Source organism: Miniopterus schreibersii (genome assembly GCF_964146895.1).
Source record: "Miniopterus schreibersii genome assembly, chromosome: 2".
NCBI classification, from domain to species: Eukaryota; Metazoa; Chordata; class Mammalia; order Chiroptera; family Miniopteridae; genus Miniopterus; species Miniopterus schreibersii.
In genome coordinates, this window is record NC_138102.1 from 149,479,729 (window position 1) to 149,502,648 (window position 22,920).

The 22,920-nt window shown below is 34.3% G+C and overlaps 1 protein-coding gene across 4 annotated transcripts in view; it reads right to left on the bottom strand.

Annotated features, from left to right (window-relative positions):
* The window catches only part of CNTN1 (contactin 1), a 266,848-nt gene that overhangs the window by 165,826 nt on the left and 78,102 nt on the right, over nucleotides 1-22,920 (bottom strand). Inside the window, exon 1 of one of the 4 annotated variants that reach the window (XM_081131032.1) lies at nucleotides 6,221-6,412. The exons of 2 other annotated variants lie outside the window; for them this stretch is intronic. The gene's annotated coding sequence lies outside the window, so the exon portion shown is untranslated. Of the gene's footprint in view, nucleotides 1-6,220; nucleotides 6,467-22,920 lie in introns of those variants that run through there. One more of the 4 variants, XM_081131034.1, reaches the window with a different exon arrangement.

Genomic DNA, 22,920 nt, shown 5'->3' on the forward strand with positions numbered 1-22,920 from the left:
TTTTTCTCCTGAAGGAGCTAAGAAGAGGGAAAAGTGGTCTTAAAACATCTCCCTTGGGGAATATGAATTATCACTAATTCATATTCTAGAGAAACAAAAAATAACTAATTAATATATATTTATTGAAGAACTATTATTTATCAATCTACTCAGTAATGTTTAAGCTGGGTACATGTATTGAACATCTTGTAAAATTTATGTGTTTTTCTCAAACGACATTTCATTCCTTATCAAATTTTCCATACTTGAGCAAAGAGACCTTTTATTTTGAAACTTAGATTATGTTATGGATTTCCCCCCAAATTATATTTGACTTTCTTCTAATTAAAAACATATCACAAAAATGTATTTGCAACTTTGCACTGGCTTCATTATGTCCAGTTTAGTTAAAATTAAAGATAAACAAACCTATGGATACAGGGGTTTAATATGTCATTGACTATAGATATGCATTAATATCTAAAGGTCTTCACAAAGTACGAAGGGAATTTGGCAAAATTATGGAGATAATTATAGAGAGAAACATTAATCTCTTAATCCTGACCCTAGAGTTTTAGTAACAGTGTCACCTTCTGATCAGTTTTCCTATCTTTAAAGTGCAGGTCTCATGGTCTTCTAAAGAGTATTAAATGAGATAATGCATTCTACAAATATTTTAAAACTTCTAAGTATCTTTTGATGGACTCATCTTGGATGTTATCCTTGATGCCCTCCCCTAATTTTGGTTGGAACCCAATTTATAGTCACTAATCGTACTTGGTTTACACCTTTACAAGAGCTACTTTGTCCAGTTAACTTTCTGTTTGCTTCTTCCTTCTTCACTGGACTGTTTTGTCCGTAGCAACAGAGAGCATAGTTCCTTGTGCATAGCCGTTGCATATAGAAAGAGCTTAACAAACATTTGCTGAATTAATAAATTAGTGTGCTCCCTGATCGCAGGAGATTCCCAGTTTGGAGGGTGACACACGTATCTGTTACATATGAACATAACATCATTTCATGTATTAAATTGCACCATAGCACCTGGTATATATAAATCTGCTTATTTCACTAGAATATAAACTCTGATGGAGAGGCTCATGTTTTATTTGTCCTTGTATCCCCAAAGTTTGCTGTAGCAGCTGGCACACATGTAGGATTTTCCAAATATGGCTCCTCAGCTCAGGAGAATTGCTCCAGCAAATGTATATATAAAACGGACACTTATAATTTGGGAAGATAAGTGCTACTAGCCTTGTGCTTCGATTTTAATTCAAGGGATTGCAGCAGCAACTAAAAGCATCATTTGAAAAGAATAGTCGCATAGCCCAGACAATCCATGGTAAGTGATACTTGATTCTGTGTGTGGAATTCACTGGAAGGCAGATATTTTAGAAATGAGCATATTGGCTAAAAACATCAAAGTTTCAGGCATGATAGCATAAGGGTTTGGCTACAAAATAGATAGCAATGGGTTGGCCCGAGAAATATAATTGACAGTATCAGAAAAATAAGTTTATAGGTTAGATAGGAGAATAAAAGGAAAGAATGGTGTTAATTCTAAATTTATATATGGAAATGGAAGTATCTCTTCCACTTAGAGCCCATGTGTCTATCTGAAGGTCAATCAGCATAGCCACATTAAGCTGAGCACCTACTACGAATATTACTATGCATGGGACTTTTATATTAATCCATAATGATAGCTGTCATTTAAAAAGTGCTTACCACATTATTTTCATTGAGACATTGGTATTATCACTTGATAGACAAAGACAACATAAGCAAATTTTTTAACATAAGATTATATTCAGATTTTCCATAGTCTGACAAATTCTTTTTTGTGGGGGTTAAAGTTCTTATTCTTTACTTTTATTACTCTTAAGTATTATGTTCCAGCCAAATCCTCATATATTAACCAAATCAAAGCCAGAGCTCAAATTATAGGAAACACAAAACTAGGAAATAAAAAGTAAATTTTATACTTATAATAATTTTATAGAATAAACTTCCTCAGTGGTAAGCATCTCTGAATTTTCTACTAAAATTTTCCCTCTGTAAAAATACCATTGTTTGTTATTATTTCAAAGCACTTAAAAAGTATAATAAAAGTCATTTTCCCAAGTTCAAGTAAAGGGGAAAAAGTGTAATTGTTTTCTATTATTTTTACCTAATTGTTCTTGGACTTGGGTGCCCTAACACTGACCTATTTAGTCTATTACTGGTCCATCCAATTCACCTCTTGGCTGCCTACTCACCCAGTTCCCCACTAGACTCTCCTGTTTGTCACCCTGCTTCTCTTCTTGCCAACTAATATTTCATCTCCCATCTGTTTAAATTCCTATGTTCTTTCTGGCACAACTCCGCCTCCAGCTTCCCTCCCAGCCACCTACCTTGCTGCCCCTCCATCTGCTAGCATGACTAGTATCTTTTCTAACCTATTCCCGATCTAAATCATCTCCAATTTTTCATTTTAAGTTGCAAATAAATTTCACCAAAGTTTATCTCTTAAAAGGCTATTGTGATTTTAATAATAACTTATAATCATATAGTCTTGGAGTTATAATGGGAAGTTAAAAGCCATACAGTTTAAACATACATTTAATGTTTGAATTCTTGTACCTTTTAAAGTCACTTATGCTTCTCAACTTTTTTCAGCGGTGATGTTTTGAAATAATAGAGTGTACCACTGAAAGATACTGCTAAGGTCTTTTGGTATATAGCCTTCAAAGTACTAACTACTTCTGTGTGGCCCAACTCATGTGAGTCTCGTGGTTTTAACTGTTTGGTTCACTGTTCCCAAGTTTTGCATTCACTGATGAGCGGCAACCACATTCTCAAGATAGTGCAATTCAATTTTTAGGCTTAATGTAGCAGAAATATTTTTTAATTAGAATACGTGTTCTAGTTACCTACTGGATATCAAATACATTATGTAAACAACAGCAGCACTTGGTAATTACAGCTTCAGAATTTGATGTTTAAATAGCATAAGGCAGCATTTTCCTTCAACATTGATCTAGTTGCTTGACAAGGTAGATGCTTGTTTTCATGTAGCAGGTATGAAATATTACAAATTAAAGCAGCCTTGGGAAAATGTTTAAAAAGTTTAGACTTATGTTGTTTTCATAAAACTAAGAACTTCTAATTGCCCATTCATATTTCTGAGGGACATACCCTCCCATCAGTCTATCAACCACAACTTGGAAAAGAGTGAAAACCATGTTCATGGGAAGTTCACTCAGAATTTAACCTTAAATTCAAGATAACATAGACATTTATCAAAAGCATAATGGTTTAAAAAAAGAATTAACTGATTTATTTTTAGTACTGGGAATATAATATTTCTATTGAGGTTAATTGGTGCTAAAGATGTTAAGAAGTTTTTCATTTTGTTTTAATAAAAGTTTTATTATTATTTAGGTATGGTAAAGTCAATAGATCTGGAGAGGACTGCTATCGAAAAGAACTTGTTATATTCACAGATCCCGAGAGAAGGGAGCATGCCATGCCATGGGGGTGGGGGCGGGGGGGGGATTTACACAGGGAATCATAGGGGTTGGTCAGGAGGCTGATAGAGAGAGAGAGAGAGAGAGAGAGAGAGAGAGAGAGAATTGTGTCCCGGCAAGGTAAAAAGTGGATTTAGGATTGGCTAATTTGAGTAATTTCAGGGAACTCTGGGGCAGATGGGTTGTCTCTAGGGGAGAACGAAAGTAACCCAGAGTGATTCATAACTTTTCCACAATCCTAGTTTATGATTAATGTTGAATATAGAACATATAAAGGTAGATATAGATAGATAATTTTCTACATAGGTTTATTATAATATATGTGTAAACATCCCTTATCAGTATAAGTACTTATTCCCTGTAAGAAAGTTGACAGCTTACCATTTCAAAATATTCTTCTCAATTTATTTCTCACTCTGACACCTTGAAGATTTAATTTTAAATTAATTATAAAATCTTACACTACTGAATCATATTTCAGAATTCTTATAAATTGATTTTAAGAGATATTAATAGCATACACCAACTATGACTTTAAGTACATTTTTCTTTCAAATATCTTATATTTGATGTTTCACTACTATAGTTTTCATTCCATATCCTTTTTTTCCTTTTATTATATCTTTTTTCTATCTTCAGTCCCTTTTTCAACTGCATCTAATATGATTATTTGCCATAATAATCACTAAACTCATTTTGGTGTTTCATCTCATATATTGTGGTTGATATTCAAATATTCTCATGAATTTCTTGTCAATTTCTCCCAATGGTTAACCTACAAAAATTAATTATAACTACTTTGAGAATTGGGAACGAAGCACATCTCATTTCAGATTTCTTTCACATATTCCAGGAAATATTCTTTATCTGAACATCAAATATTTTCAATGAGACTGACAAATGGCTTTGCTTGAGATTAGAACAATGACAGATGTGTTTAAATAAGTACAAGTGCAGAGCTACATAGACCCTTTTGTTTATACAGTCTTCCCCTGTTAGCCCATTAATTTCACCGCTATGATCCTGTCACCCAGCATGGGAGTTTTTCTCCTCCTACTGTCACCTCGGCCAGATCCAACAAGTAGCACAGCCATTATACACATTACTCAGAATTTAGTGTGTCATTAGTCAATAAACATCTTTAAATTTCTGCCCCCTCCATTCTTTCCCATTTTCCTTCAGGTTCCATTTTACTAACTCTTAATGGGCCACCTGGGCCAGGGGACATTTGAGCAGAACTGAACGATATGACTCAGTGTCAGGAGACCTCTAAATTGTAGAGGCAGTTACTCCTCCTTCCTAAGGAAACACTCCACGTGTGAGTTCCCTCCTGCTCCTAAACTAGATCGGCTTGGAAAATTTAAACACAGTGGACAAGGCTGGGAGCTCTGTGCCTCTACACCACCTGCAGTTGACAGGAAACCCAAGTAGTAGAGTAACACCATAGCTGAAGTGAAATGCACTGTGAATGCTTGAAACGTAGCTTTCCTGTCCCCTTATTATCATTTCTATATTATTATTCTCTTAAAAAAAATTGATGCCTGATTTACAATGCATACTTGGCCTTATCTTTTACGGGGTCTTAATTATGCAACAAACATCTTTTAAAACAGCATAATTAGCCTACTTGAGGAAGTAGATATACATACATGTGATACTGAATTTGTTTTATAAATTATGTTATAATGTACATGTATATATACAGATATGCACATATATTTCTAGGTGCATATATGCATATATTCATATACTAATAGTGTAAATTTACTGTTAAAAAACCTCCTTAAATAATTTTATTATCTCTAGAGTTTCTTACTGAATGTTTGTTCATGCTATTTTCCCACCCTAAAGAGATGTTCAGGAATTCATATCATACTACCCATTATTTGCATATTTATTAATTGTTATGATATTTAAGCAAGCAGCTTTAATTCACAAAGACTGACAAATATAGTATAAAACTATATTTTTCAGTTTTGCAGAGTTGTAAATTTTATTTGGCTTTTATATATTGGGTTCTACAATTGTATAAGCCTAATTTTTAAAACATTAAGAAAGAAATAAAACTTTTTTTTTGGTAAATTTCAAAATATGACATCTACCCATTTGTTTTGGAGCAAGGCATTCTAGACAGGGGGAAAAAACAAAACACTACAGGTAGAAGACAAACTCTTTTGTTTCTGACAACAAGGTCTTCCTTCAAGGGCATGCTAGTCTGAATTATTTTAATTCCATCTGTTCAATTTGTATTCCGCACAGTATTTGAGTTTGAGTCCCTCGGCACTTTCCTCTACAGTGGGAGAACTGAGCATTTTGGGTGTCTCCCAACATCTTTTACCATAATTTGAACACGTTGGCATTAAGGAAATAATCTGAGCCACAGGAAGACCACAGCCCTACTAAAACTTCTCCACAAGGAGGTAATCTTTTTATTGATTCAGCTCACTCTCAGTGCTGCCCCTCCCGAATTTGCAGGCTTCTGTCTAGCCAAGACCCACATACCTGAGCTCTGGTACATCCTTGAAAAGCTTTTGCACGCAAAATAAAATTCTTATGACACCAAAATATAAAATACAGTCAGCTTTCAGTTAGCATAACAATTGAGAGCCCTGACACTGCATCACAATATTGAGGTCTGAGTCAACCTCACTAATAATACTGCATCACCCTTATCCTAACTCAGCACATTCTTGTTTACAATGATCTAACCCAGAGAAAAACCTCAGACTTACCTCATGTGCTGAGTTATCTGTCGTTCTAGGTATAATATTTATTGCAAATTGCCCTTTGGAATAAATGCAGCGACGGTTATGCCACAAGACGTCTCTCTCCTGCAGCAGAAAGCAAGTTAAAAAGACTTCAAGCTGTGACCTCAGAGGCAGGCACAGCCGCTCCCATCCTTCAGCCAACCTTCTGAGAAGAGCAGGTTAGATGACAGCCAAGCTCGCTCTGCACATAGCAATACTTTCAAATAAAGCATTCTGTGCTTGGAGCTGGGGGGTTTACATCTCCCAAATTTGGCTGGACCTAGTCAATGCTGCTTCTATGCCTGAAAATATTAAGCATTTCACTGCAGTCACTTAATGCAAGAAACTATCTGAGGCGACTTCACAAACCCTGTCATTCTGTTCGGAGACTAAAGAATGAGCACCGCATGCATAATTCATGCATTAAAATCTTCAATGCACTTCCTGTAGCCGCTCTTCTATCCAGTAATGGGCTATTGATCACCTCATTGCTAAGGCAATTGGAGTTCCGTGATTGGTTTCTTTCCACAAGTAAAATTACAACTGAAATCACAGGCAGAAGCCTCCAAGCCTGCAGCATCCACTGGGGTAAAACACTCACATAGCAGAGATGACATTTGCATGCTGCAGGCTGTTTAAACAGAACTCTATTCTGCAAAAATGTGATAGCATCTGTTTTCTTTTATTCAGAAGACATACTTTCTGCAGCTTTAGGCTTAATAGTTTACATTATAAGTAAGATCTATGGGGTTATTTTTTTTCTGTCATTTCTGGGAAATTAACAAGACTAAACTGAAAATTAAGAAAGAAAAAAACAAAACAGAAAAAGTGATGTATGGCTATAAGTCATAGATTTTTACCTGGGCTCATTTGAATAACCTTTCTTAGAAAACTTTAACTTAATAATAAATTTCCCTTTTCAATAATGTGGAAAAGCTTTCTTTAAAAACATTATAATAGTAGGTCCATGTGTTCCTCCTCATTGTTAACTGTTTTGGGCTGTAAACACCTCTTCTCTGGGTGTGTCAGTAGTTCCGAGAGCCCTTTCTCGTAGGATTTAAGCATCTAAGAACCCATCATGGCTTCTATTAGTCTTTTTTACTGCTTCCAAAAAGCAGGCTTTAAAACAAAACGTGCACTTAATTATGCTAATATTCACCAAGGTAAAACACAGGTAGGATTTTAAAATGTCATAATATTAATAGCAAAAATACTATAGTGAGAGATCCATATAACATAGAAAATGCATATATATATACAAAAATTATTTTTCTATTTTCAAAAGTATCTTTAATGTTAAAATTAACTAAGCTGAAGTTTTTTTCACCCAAAGAGGACTCAATATGATGTTATTAAGATCATTTAGAAGCCTAATGCCATGTCTTTCTAAAGCCTGTCTTTAGACACACAGGTACAACAAGCAAACATACAAATCATATTCCTATGATAATACCATTTGTTAAAACTACAGTAAAACCTTCAAGTTCATGGCTTGGGGCTAGAGTACAGAATAACTGTCAGAGTATAACCTGGGTTTCCCACCTAATAATTATACTGCAGGGAGCAATTCACCCTTGGAGGAGACGTGATCACAGGGACTTGCAGTCAGTAGACCAATAAGAATTGATATCAGCCGGCAAGCGTAGTAGTGGTGCTGATGCAACAGAGATGGGGTTTAGGGGTGTTCAGGGAGATACCTCCTCCTTCCAAGTGCATATGTAAGAGCATAAGCCCTGCTAGGCCATAGAGAAGATAATGGCACCTAACTGATAATGATTATGATAAAATATTCTACATGACAGTAAGAGAAATTAAACACCCAATAACTTTGTATATTCCATATTCCATATTCCATAATATTTTGTTCTGCCCCAGGTAGATTCTATTTGTATACTTATATATACTGCCTTTAACCTAATAAAATTCAAGGAAACTCTCTAGAAGACCTTATTTTATAATATTTATCTAAATAATACTCTTTATTCTTTAAAAAGAAAAGAGGAAGACCTCAAATGCTTAAAAAATACAGAAGTTATAGCTAAGGATTAATATCCTGCAAAGAGTTTTACCAATTTAATCATATATGGAAGCAATTTTATATAAAGATAATAGCTCATTTAAAATAGTAGAAAATTTAAAACCTTGGCATTTAAGTTATCAGATATGAGGATACGGAATACAATCATTAAGTAAATCTAAATATCTGACATACCCTAAAATAACTACAGATGTAATCATTGGAAGTTAAAGCTTTCTGGAAAAGCATGATCAATGGTGTCTAACCAGCTGGATAGGTTCTTTCTATCCAACTGGTTATCCAGCTTAGCCCACCTCTCCTGCAGCGAGTGACAGGAAAGTCAGTATCTTTTCTCACAAATATCCAAGACCTTGGTCAAATATGAAGATAGTAACTTTGCATCAACTCGGTGAATTTTCAGGTTCAATTGTTTTAAAGGTAGGGAGAGATGAGAAACACACAAACACCTCGTCAGCCTAGAACAGAACAAGATTAGAAGCCAGCAAGGGAGAAAAGGGTATAGTATGCGAAAAGCTAGGGAGATAGGAAGTCCCAAGGAAACCAGAAGGAGGGAAGCAAATAAGGCTGAAGTGAAAACAACTGGAGAAAAGTAGTCAGTTGCACTCCCAGATAAAACAAAGCCCAAGGCTGTCATCAAGAACCAATTTCCACTTTCCAGAAGTCTGGCAGTGCCTGGGAAACACACTTAACGATCTTTTCAAATAGATGGAAAACAGAGATGGCTGTTTTAGATAAATCTGATCTTTGCAGATCAAGAGGCTTCCCAATATTTTGAATTTATAATGCATGTAAAACATGGAGTGAACTCTGTAATGCACAATAGGGTCAATAAAAGAAATAAAAATTTGTGAATACATCAAAGAACATCTAGTCTACTGAATTTTTAATATCTTCTAAGATGTGTAACTAGCCTGCTTGACTATTGTCATTTAGAAAAATGCAAGTTATATCCATTATAAGAAGATATAATGTCATATAGAGTTAGGAAAACAATTCAGCGTACTGAAGTTTCTACATTCTTGAGCTCAAGGGTTGAAGGAGCAGACTGCATTTATTCTCTGAGATTCAAGACATTCTTTTTACTTTTCTCACCTGTCCTGTCAATGCCATAATCATCCCCTGATCATGACACATTCATTTAATTTTCAAATATTCATTATGCCTGGGGAGGGAGTGGGAGCTGGGTAGAGGGAGTCAACAGGGGGAAAAGGGAACATCTGTAATACTTTCAACAATAAAGATTTAAAATTTTTTTTTTAATTCATTATGTACCTTCTACATAAAAGGAATTGTGTCAAATGCTAGGAAAATAAATAGTTATAGGTTAGTGGATGATTCCAAGGTGTTTGTTTTTTAGTGAGGAAAACAGGTAAACACATAGATGTACAATGATTGATATAATCACTATGACACACATTAGATATGTAAATGAGGTAATGATCACAATTAGATCTGTGACTGTATGTTACACAACTGCTAGGTGTTAATTCTTATTTTCATTCCACTATGTGAGGCATAGCAGCAGAAGAGATATTGGCATTACCAAATGCCCAAGTGGCATTAGAAAATAATTCATAGAGCGGGTGATACTAAAGAAACTGGGTGGTATAATGAAACTAACACAGGTTTTAATGTATGACTAATTTGAGGTTAATTTCAGGATTCCCTGAATTTGCATGACCTTGAACATGCCTCACACTCCATAAGCATCAGCTTTGTTGTATAGAAATCAGGTTAAATATCTACCTCTTTGGCTTTTGGTGAAAATTAAATAACTTAAAGCACAACACTTAAAAATTCAGTTTGTATAGTCAGCTAGAGGAGAGGTTAGAGCCTATCTCAGTTTCCTAATCTTTAAAATGGGATTTTATCAACATCCTAGAGTTATTAGAAAATTAAAATATTGCCCGTCCAGGCGTGGCTCAGCGGTTGAGCATCGACCTAGGATCCAGGCAATCGGGGTTCGATTCCCGTCAGGGCACATGCCCGGGTTGCGGGCTCGATCAATGACTCTCTCATCATTGATGTTTCTATCTCTCTCTCCCTCTCCTTTCCTCTCACTGAAATCAATAAAGATATATTAAAAAAAAAGAAAATTCAAATATTGCAATATCTTCATGTCACTTAACATAGTTTCTGACACAGTGAGGACTTTAGAAATAGTAATTCATTTCCTCTCTGGTCTTGGATAAAAGGCTTGAGGGAAGGTCATTTCTAGTGGAGAGAACATGTGCATTTGTAGGAGGCAGGATATCACACAATATGCTTAAGAAACTGAACTAGCTATATTATGAGAATTTTGGATACAAAGACATTTTGTCAGATGATAAGGCAAAATTATTTAAAATCTGACTTCTGTAGGGATACTTTGCTTAAACTCTGTTAAAATCCTGATTATATAGAACATTTTTAACACTGTTAGAAAGTTTGAAACTATTCTGCAGAGAAAGAGATATTTAAAAATTGCACCATGAGAGTAATATGACTAGATTTTGTGGTGGGATGATAAATGAAATGCAGTAACCAGAGAGAAAGAATACATTTAATAGAACACCTTTTGTGGTCCACCAGAAATGATAAGGTCCTAACCAAGGAAGATATAGGGATATGGAGATAAAAATAATATTCTAGAGATATTTAAGCAATTAGTCAATAAGACTAAGTAGGATTATGAGATTGGAAGAATCATGAAAAATTTCTATGGTTGTGACTTGGTAACTCAGTGTCCTTCTCCTCCCTCACCTCTATCCAAAATTAAAAATAAAATTAAAAAATAACTACTGAGCCCACTCCACCCAGCATGGCTCAGTGGTTGAACATTGACCTATGAACCAGGAGGTCTCCGTTCGATTCCTGGTCAGGGCACGTGCCCAAGTTGCGGGCTTGATCCCCAGTTGGTGGCCTGCAGAAGGCAACTGATTAATGACTCTCTATCATCATCGATGTTTCTATATTTCTCTCCCTCTCCCTTCTTCTCTCTAAAATCAATAAAAATACATTTAAAAAATAACTACTGATATTATAGAAAGATAGTGAGATAATGAGATTATAGTATTAAATATAGCAAAGGAGGGGTAAACTAAGAAGAAAGATAAAGAATTGTTAAAGAATTGGACAATCAGAGAATTTCCACGCAACACTTCAATAATGAGGCTATAGTTCACTAAATAGGTTGGGGAGTCACCAGAGTTGTTTAAGCTATGGAAGTCAAAAAACAACTCAAGGTAGAAAGTGCACAATGAAAATAAGGTGACCGAGGAAACCCAGAGGTGTAAAAAAAAAGTGCATAAAAGCCTTATATTAACTTAACATCTTGACATCATTAATAAATTGATTGTAAAAGGGAAAACTACTAACACATATTAAACATGTACCATAAGGCTGGAACAATGCTTAGTACTTTAATAAACTGATTGCATTTGATGATCACAAAGCCCTTGTGAGCTAAGTAGCATTTATTTCCATTTGTCTATGAAAAGTCCCCCTGGAAGAAAAGTTAAGCAATTTGGCCAAGTCATGTGACCAACAAACAGGTGAGCCTAAACTCACATCCAGATTTGAGTTTGCATTTCAGACACTCCCATGACATCAAACTGCTGACCCACCTCATAGAACCACTGTCATAGCAGAATGTTTTCTCTTCATCTCTGCTTTTTTATATCCCAGAAGAAGACCAACAAATCACCAATTTTATATTAAAAGTATATCTGGTAACCAATACTAGTTTTAAAATTATAGAAAAAAATACATTAGAATATGGAAAAGAAAAAAAATTTATTATTGTTTTAAACATATATTTTATATATTACAGATTGCCAAATGCACATATCATTTTGTCTGAACTAACTTATAAAAAAGATAGATCCCATTCTATAGGTAAGAAAATAGGCTGAAATAATTTAAGTAACTTTGTCAGGGGTACATAGATATGAAGAATAAGACAGTTTAAGTTTCAAATGACCAAAGCCTATGCTTATTTCACTATACCATATTTATAATATTTTTAAATTTTTTATTAAGAAATTGAATTAAAGTGAAAAAAACAAATATCAAAATTTAAGTTATATAAAATTTTAAAATAAGAAAAACAGTATGATAATATTATATATTGTCTAGAGGTATCCACAGATAAATGAAAATAATGCCTGAGAAGTGTATAAACACCAAATCCGTATTGTAGTTACTTCTGGGGATCAGGGAGGAGCACATAGAGAACTGTAAATGTTTATACTTTATATATTAAACTGGTAGTGGGCACACATCCTTTTTTGCTTTCTTATACTATCGAAATATTTGTAATATTAATAATAAATTTTAAAACTTAGGAAAATAAAAAAAATACTCCTAAAAACTCCTAATAAAATCCAAATCTATTTAAAACATCTCTTCAGTCATTAAAAGAGAAATTCCAGTTAAATAAAAGAAAATAGATATAAGGAATAGATACCTAACACCTCTCAGAAGTCTGAGAACTTGGACATTATCCATGTAACATTAAAGGATTCCTAGTTCCAGTAAAACACCCAACATTTTCTTAATATTTCAGTTAACTTACAGATATCAGTATACCAAATGATTTCCCAGAGGTCACAAAAATGACCCAATTGAGTTAATCTCCATGTAAAATAAATCTACTAAGCATCCTGCTATGGTTACAGGTGTAACTGAAAAATGTAATTAAAGCCTTTAAATCTATGAAAGTATAACAACTCCCAAATAATTCTAATCACTCCCATTTAATTATATTTACTTTTAGTTATTTTTAAAAAGGCAGTTTTTTTGACAAGTGACTAAATGCTCCTGCAGGAAGACATATTCAACCTCAAACCAAGAGATATCAGAAACCAGTTCAGCCCCAAGAGATTTACCAAAACAGCTCTGGGTACATGCCAACCTGGTCTCTCTAAATACACATTAGGGAAGAACTTTAAAAAAATTATACCCTGCTTCTCTACTCTAGTAAAAAATTTAAATATTTGTAAAGTAGTTTGGTCTAAATATATTTCTAATTTCAAGATAATTAGACCTACTTATATATATGTATACACACACACACACACACATATATATTTAATCCTCGCCCAAGGATATTTTCATTGTATTTTTTTTTTGAGAGAGAGAAGGGGACAGAGAGAGATTAAAGTGCAAGAGAAACAGATCGGCTGCTTCCTGTGTGCACTCTGGCCAGGGGTCAAATCCACAAACTTTCTGGTGTATGGGCTGATGTTCAACCAACGGACCGACCCAGCTGGCCATCACAATGATTTTAACACAAAAGTCTGCACACTCTTAGGTCTTTTAGGATTTTCAAGCTTTCAAAAATAATATGACAACCCATCACTAACTTCTTTAAGAAGGTTTATTCAAGAAAAAGTTTTATTGCATGAATTCATGAATGAATAAATGACAACAAAAGAGATGATATATTCACTAGAACATTTATTTAACACATTAAAAAAATGGCTTCTTTTATGGATATTATACGGGTTTTAGCTTTGTTATCACTAAAAAGGTTCTTAAGTAAAAACTTCTAAATAGATATATATTTTAAATAACCACATCCTTATTATAGTGCACAAGTAAGTGTTGTGTGCATACACATGGATGGGCATAGCTATAAAATTTTCAAACTTGTATGGAAGCATACTACATTTATCATTAGTAAAAATATAACTATACAACTTGTTGAATTTTTGCAAACTGACAGAGCTATGTCACCCACACTCAGATCAACAAATAACACATTACTACCAGCCAGAGGCCCTGTGTTCTCCGTCCCATCCCCCTCCACACCCCCCCCCCCCCATAGACACTGGACTGATGCTAACATCTTACATTAATTTCATCTGATTTTTCATACAACCACTTAAAATTAATCTCTAGTGCTGTAGAATTCTCCACATACAGAACGCTTACAAAAATTAGTTTGGACAAACGTTTTGTATTCATAGTCTTCCCATTCTTATTTAACCGTAGGTTTAGGATGTCAAGTATAAATGTTATGCTTTATTTAACAGGGCAATTTTGTATAAGTTCTTTTTGATATGAATACTTTGGAACATTTCTTATTTTTCTACCAAAAAATTGGGTCCTGCCGTGGCTGGTGTGGTTCAGTTGGTTGAGCTATGTCCTGTGCACCGAAAGGTCAACAGTTTGATTCTTGGTCAGGGCACATGCCCGGGTTGTGGGCTCTATCCTCAGTGGGACACATTGATGCTTCTCTCACATCAATGTTTCTCTCTCTCTCCCTTCCTCTCCCTCTAAAATCACTAAAAATATATTAAAAAACAAAACAAAACTAGGTCCCATAGCAGGATATTAATGTACCAGTAAGTTCTTTTGTAATATATTTGCTTCTCTGCATATGACAATCAACTTTGCTTCTTCATAAGAAGTTTTATCTGTAAACTAGCAACTGTAATTTCCTGGAAAAGATTTCATCATAGTCATTTGTCCTATGAAATTAAGAGTCACTCAAAAAATTATCATAAAATCTAATATTTTACTTGTAGGCAGTGGGTGTGTGGATCTTTCTGAACAACATGATACTTTACATGAGGACTTTGATTTAAAATAAATAACTGCTTTAAAGTAGGGATTAAAAGTCCTAATTTATATAAGAATAACATGATCTAAATGCAAAATTCTTGGTTAATATATGACCCAGGAATAATTATGTTTGAAAAATAATCTGAATGAATAATACAAAGAAAACACAGGTTTATGGAATGGAGCAGAAAGAAAAACTGGCTTGGGATACACAGCTGTGAAGGCAAAGAACACTTGCCTTTCTTACAAAGACTTGACTTCAGCTCTCTTTCACAAATGTTCATTGACATGGACTATGGGTGGCAATCAAACTTGGTGCTGGGAATTTAATACCTTTGTCCTCAAGGGCTTAGAATCAGTTGTCTGTTAGAGCTCTCCCATAACAGCTCCTTAGAGACTATTTTAATTTTCAGGAATTTTGCAAGACAGTTGTTAGACATAGTAATTATTAATAATTAAGTGATAAAAATTTTATCTCATTCACTTGAATAACTTGAAGGATAATGTATAATGAATTCAAACTTACATTTCCAGCCAAAATGTCTTTTCTGAACTCCAGACCCATCAGCCCACTTGTATAACTGGCGTTTATACTTGCATATATCTCACAAGCATCTCAAACTCAGGCAGTTCACAAATGAACTCAACCACCTTTCTCTAAATCTGGTTTTCCTTTTACTACTCTAAGCTAGGAAATGAATGCTAAGAAATGGTACCACCATCCACTCATCTGCTCATGCCAGAAACTGAGATATCATCTTTTATAGTTGTGGAGAGCATTATGTTAAATGAAATAAGCCAGTCAGAGAAACACAAGTACCATATTATTTCACTCACATTGGAATCTAATAAACAAAACAAACCAACAAGCAAAATAGAGACAGACTCATAAAGAGAGAGCAGGCTGACAGATATTGGGGGTGGTGAGACTGAGTAAAAACGAAACAAGAGAGAAAAAAACCCATGGACGTGGACAACAGTGTGGTGATTGCCGGAGGGAGGGTGGGGTGAAGAGAAGTAGAAGAGGGAATAGGGGGATAAATGGTGATAGACTGAGACTTGAGTTTGGGTGGTGAACACACAATACAGTATACAGATGACATGCAGAATTGTGCGCCTGAAACCTGTATAATTTTCTTAACCAGGGTCATTCCAATAAATTCAATAAAAAGGAAAATATTAAAAAAATAATAAATAAATAAATAAATAAATAAATAAATAAATAAATAAATAAATAAATAATAAATGGTATGGCAAAAGTAGGTTTATAGTTGTGAGTATGCGAAACAAAGTTTACTCTTGTATTATTATTTATTAATCGTTGTATTATTTTTCCTCTGAACAACTGTAAATCTACTTTTGTCCCACCTTGTATTCTGATTTCCAAACAGAAAAAGGAAAAGGAACATATATATGCTAATGAACTCAGACTTTGTCTACAGGCAAGATATCTTTTCTGAAGTTCAGGCACATCTACTTTACATTTCTACTTGGTTATATCTCACTTTAAGATAACTAAATTCTCAATGTTTTCCCAAACTCTAGTTTTCTATAGTCATTCCTATCTCAGTAAATGGCACCGCCCTACAGTGTCCGCTCATGCTTAATTATATGGCCTATATATACTGATCTAGGTACTTTTTCCTATTTTCATTGTCAATAACAAAGTTCAAGCTATCATCATCTCTTTTTTTAATTTATTTTATTGTTGAGAGTATTACAGATGTCCCCCATTATCTCTTTCTTAGACTATTGAAATAGTCTTATAAGTGAGCTCCCCATATCCACTCTGCTGCCAGTTGATCCATACCAAATTCCATATGAGATCACAGAAATGTGATCTTTTAAAAATGCAGACGTCATCATATTATTTACTTCATAAAAATGTGCAGTGTTCTCCCACTACAGTGAAGATAATACTGACAATCTTTAATACAGAATTTAATGCCTTGTTGGCCTCTTACCAATCCTCCAGCTTCATAGTGTTCTCCTTTCCCCTTTCTTCACTATATTCCAATCACTTTGGCCATTTCCCTGTTTCTTCCCAGTTTTAAGACATTACTCTCTCTGTCAGGAAGGCTGTTTTTCCTCCAAATAGTTGCCTGGCTAACTGACTCATCTATCAAACTATGTCTGCTACTATGTCTGCTACTTTGCAAACCAGGATAGTTTCTTCTGCGATCTATTCTCACAATGCTTGGTACCTTTCCTTCATAGCTGATTAAAATTGTAATTAAGATGCACTTTTGTAATTATTTATTTACTGCCTAACTCTTTCACTATAATGTAATTTTCACTACAGCAAAGACCATATTTGTTTTATTTGCTTTTCATTTATCACAGGTCTGGTGTAAAGCCCTGTGATTGCCACATACAGGGTATCAAATATTTGCTGAATGCATGGACGAATGAATCAGCGGCACAGTGTGTGCTTGTATGACATTGTAGAATCTGATTCTTTAAGTTTGACTTATCAGTTATTGTAATAGAATTTATTAGAAAAAAAATGAGCTTCCTGCCTTTGAATAAATGGTTCATTTTCAACTTTAAATCTTTGACTAAGGATACTTATATATTAAGTTTCTCTCTAAAAGGAGGATTTTGCCTCCTTAAATTGTCAAACCTGTGAGTCAGAAGACTTTGACCTATTGTCACACAAGCTGGACAATATGCTCTGATTTTGTGTCCAAACTCATTTATCCTTAAGTGGGGAAGTTTCTTTTATCTCCACAACTCTACCTACGTCCTGACCTACTTGAATTCTCTGTTGTCTTAGATTCCCACTTAGGTTCAGCCTCAGACAGAACACTGATTAACTGTGATTAATTCTAATAACTCTAGCTGTTGTTTTCACTTTGCTTTCTCCAGGGAGATTCTCCTCAGCCCTTTGAGAATTTTCTTAGCTGGCTCCTAAATTTCTAGTAGTTTTAAGGCTGATATTTTCAAATCTGGTGTGGAGATGGCTTTAACTTTCTTAACTCCTGGCTTTCTAGGGTATGATCTATTTCCATACTCTTATTGATTAAGCTGACACTTTCCTTCTTCATAAGAACTGGATAAACTTTATTTCCTAAATAAGCTTATTGATATTTTAATTAATAATTTTTCAAATATTGCTTAACAGTAGAGAATTGTTATTTAAAAAATTAGAGCATTTTTTCCCCTAACTTGTATGGTCCTTTTTTCTAATATATCTTCCTTGCCTTCCCAATGAGTTGTAAAAGGAGACAGAGGCAGTGTATCTCATGGTTGAAAGCATAAGTTTTGTTTCTTACACAGTGGAGTTTAGTATCATGTTTTATACTTACTTGCTATTTGTCCATAGCCAAGTTACTTAAGCTCCTTAAACTTCAAGTGTTTATCAAATTAAAATATTAATAACAATAATAATTCCTATGTTATAGGAATGCTGTGAGGCTTGATTAAATGAAAGAACATGAAAATAACTTACCTAGTGGAGTGCCTCAACATAGCAAGGGCAAAAAGCTATTAGTAATTACTGCATAAACTCTCTGCAAGGTAGCACCATGCTTTGTGCTGCTGGATCATAGGCATCTAGCATAGAACTTGCATAAAATAAGTTTACAATAATGCTGATTGACTGATTAATAAATTGATAAATTCAACCAGATTTCCAGGTCCTTTTGTTTTGTCAGTTCTTAATGACTATCTCCCACTAGGGGAGCCATTTGTTACTCTCTACCAAAAATGATATAAATACATTATTAAAGTGTTTGCTGATTTTTATTTAAATTTTTCATTAACTCCTTAATGCTAAGAAGAAAAAACACTTCTTATCAGGTATTTAACGCAATTTAAATATCAAACAAAATATGACCCTTTTTTATATTCTGGCATGGTGAAACAGGTAATCTTAATGCAAATTCTAAGATGTAATGTATTTTATTATGTATACATTGTTAAGTAACTACTCAATAATAGTATTTATTGTGCCTACAAATATCTTTATAAAGCATCAAATAATAGATTTGATCATAGGTAATAGATTCTATTATATATACATTATCAAATAAGTAGTGCTCACAAATATAGAGATTTATTTGTGCCGGGCACTTTTCTAAGTACTTTATATGATTTATCAAATCTCATAATTCTGACAACCAACCTTCTAATGCCTTCTTTTCTTCCAGTAATGCTCCAATAAACTGAGATTTATACATTAATTTTATTTAATGATGTTCATTTGTAAGTATATAAGTAGTTAAAAGATAAGTTAGCATGACACTTGGGTTTATGTCATATTGTTTTCAGCTTCTGACTTGAAAGTAGTGTGAATGGAATATGGGCTTTGCTGATCTGGGCTTCCATATTGCATAGCTCCAGGGAACACCATCTGGCATCACTATCCCTCTGCCTGAAAAACTTCCTTTGCCAGTACTTATGGCATAGGCCTGATGGCAATGAGTTGGTTTAGTTTCTACTCATATGAAAAAAAGTCCTTATTTAGTCTGCATTTCTGAGAAATGTTTTTGCTAGGTATAGAATTCTATATTGACAGGTTTTCTTCCTTTTTCTTTCAGTGCTTTAAAGATGCTATTCTTTAAAGATGCACATTTTACGTCTGGGTTTAGAGAGGTGGTTTTTTTCAAGCCAGGTTTCTGGCTTGAAAAATAAAATCAGTAGATTTGGACACAAATATTTAAAATTGGGTAAGAAAGTATAGTAAGTATAGGAAAATAGCAATAAATCACTCAGGCCCATTCATCTCATTCTTTTAACCCCTTGGCTCTCTGTCACACATTTATTGACTCCTTAGTTGGACATTTCTTCAACTGTTTTTTAAGACACAAACTTATTTCCTTTGCCTCTTGCTTCTCTGCCCATTCTTTTTTAGTGTCTTTTGCCAGTAAAACATTTTTATGACCATTCTTTAAAGATTGAAAGAAACCTCCCTTTTTTAAAATTAATTTTTAAATTTTATTTTTGTTTAAAATATTACAGATGTCCCTTTTGCTCCCCAATGACCTGTTCCGCCCCGTCCCATCCCCCTCCCAAGTCCCTCTCCCCACCATTGTCCGTGTCCTTGGGTTGTGCATATATGCATATAAATTCTTTGGCTACTCTCTCCCCCTCCACCCACCCGCCTTCCTCCATCCCTCTGACATTCCTCAGTCTGATCTATGCTTCCATGTCATTGAATCTATTCTGTTCATCAGTTTATTAAGTTCTTTAGATTCCACTTACAAGCGAGACCATGTGATGTTTGTCTTTCTCTGCCTGGCTTATTTCACTTAGCATAATAGGAATGTTTCCTAAGAATCCTGAAACATTAATCAGAAAGAATATATGCATCCCGATGTTCATAGCAGCACAGTTTACAATAGCTAAGATCTGGAAATAGCCCAAGTGCCCATCAGTAGATGAGTAGATAAAAAAGCTGTGGGAAATTTACACCATGGAATACACAGCTGTAAAGAAGAAGAATCTCTTACCCTTTGGGACAGTATGGATGGACCTGGAAAAACCCCTTTTGATTTCATTCTCTCTTCTTAGGTATTTTCATCCACTCTAGTAACTAGACCTATCATGTACAATGAATCCAAACTTACATCTTCAGGCAAAATGTTTTTTCTGAGCTCCAGACCCATCAATCAACTCATATACTTTATATTTATACTTGGATAAATAACGGGCATCTCAAACTCAGGAAGTTCACTGCTGAACTCTTGAGTTTTCTCCCAAAATAGTTCCTCCAATCTTTTCTGTTCTAGTTAATGACCACTCTCTACTCATCTGCTCATATCAGAAACCTAAAGGTGATATTTTTTCTTTTTTCTCTATGGCCACTAGCTCATTGACTTGTATTTGGTAAATATATATTGAATCTGTCTATTTTTTTCTCTCCTCATTGCCATTAATCTACTCCAAGTCATCATCATTGCTTCACTTGCCTAAACTATTACAATAACCTCCTAAAATTTTCCTTATGTAATCCATGTAAAATACCCTATCATAGCACCGAGAAGGATATATAATATATATAATATTATAATATAATATAATATAATAAATATAATATAATATAATATAATTAATATAATATAATATAATATAATATAATATAATATAATATAATATAATATAATATAATATAATATAATATAAATATATAGATATTTAATGTGGATGTCATTCAATTATTTCCTTGATTAAAACTGCCCAGTGTTTTCCAACTACAATTAGAAAGCTATCCTGCGTCTTCAACAGGTCATAGCAGGTCTGTACCGTCTTGCACTATTCTCCCCTCATTCCCTACATTCCAGTCACCCTGGCCATTCTCCTGTTCTCTCCTAATGTACACAGCACCTGTCTTGGCCTAGAATGCTTTTCCCACAGCTCTTCTCTTAACTTCATCTCATCTTTGAGGTTATCTTAAAATTTCATTTCTCTGGGAAACCTCCCTGATTATTCTCCTGCCTTTGCCTCCTTGAAGGTTAGGTTAGGTGTCTAATGGTTCATTCTCAAGGTATTTGTACTTTTTCTGGGTAGCAGTTATGGTGATAATAATTCAGTACTTGTATAATTTTTAATTTAATGCTCGACTTTCCTGATGGCAGAGATCACATTTGTCTCACTTACTTTTTCATTTCTGTTATTTATCACTGTATATGGTACATAGAGGGTGCCAAATTTTTTTTAAATTCATAGATGAGTGAATCAGTGGCACAATTTGTGATTTTATTAGCTATTAACAGGACTTGATGCTTTAGGATGGATGATGGAAATTTGTGATAGGGTTGGCCTAATAGATCTGTGTTGCTCTCTTTCAAATAGTTTATACTCAACTTCAGTCCTTTGGCTATGGATTCTACATCTTAATTTTTCTCTAAAATAACTGTTCTTTTGTCCAGGAGTTTTGCTACGTTGGCTTACCATGACTGCCTTAATCTTCAATTTTGCTTTGATCCTTCACACATATCGCCCTGACCCCTTTCACTTACACTGTGTAACCTGTTCTGACTTTGTGTTCAAGCTCATCTTCACTTAAGTGAGAGTTTCACCTTCTCCATGACCCTACATAATAAGTCTGTCCCTCCCAAATTTATTTTTGTCCCAGACTCCCAACTCGTATCTCAGCCTAAGACAGAACAGTCATCAATTATTATTAATTCTAGTTAGTTTCAGCTTAGATTCTTCATTCTTTTCTCCTGGAGAAGCTCATCTCAGCCTCACCATACTCTTGTTTGCTGGTCCCTGTTGGTCTAGTGCAGTGCTTTTCAAATGCTATATGACATGGAGCACCTGGAAATCTCCTTTAAAACACAGGCCCCACTCCAAGAAATTCTAACATATTAGATTTGGGACAAAGCCCCAAAACTGAATTTCTACCAAGCACCTGGGCCATGCCAATGCTGATAATCCTAGAACTATATTTTAAATAGCAGTATTCTAAGAGTTTGAGGCAAGTTTGTTAAGATCTGGTGTAAGTTGACTGAGGTTTTGAAAATGCAATGATTATTTTAACTTTCTTAGATCTGTTCATCACGGTCTAAGCTAATTCCCTTATTTTTATTGTTTAAGCCATCAGCCTCCTTCTACAACCCATGGAGCCTCCCCTGCTTAGATACTCTTTTCTATAACAAACATGGCTGCTTATGCTTTCTTTTATATATATTTAAAAGTATAATTTTATTTTTCTAGCTAGTCATTGACCATAGTTAAATTGTTTTATATTAGGAGAAGATTTGTATTTTCATGGTTAAATACATGTTTCTTATGCTGTACCGTAGGGCTTGGTGCTGGGTCAGACATGTATTAGCTATAAATTCTGTTTATTCATTTGTCAAATTAAAAAGAAAATAATAGATACATTTATAATATCTATGTCATAACAATCTTACATTGTTTGGTTAAGTAAAAGAATTTGGAAAAACCTTAGGCACCATTGTTTGCCACACAGGAGTGCTAAAAATTATTCACTATTGTAGAAAAACCACTAAAACTGGCCCTAGATTTCACACTTCTGTTTACTCCATAGCATGTAGCATCAACCTAGCACAAACTGGTGATCAATAAAAGCTTAATATTATGACTTAATTTCTCCTGGAAAAGTAGTTAATGTAGTTTGCTTAAAATT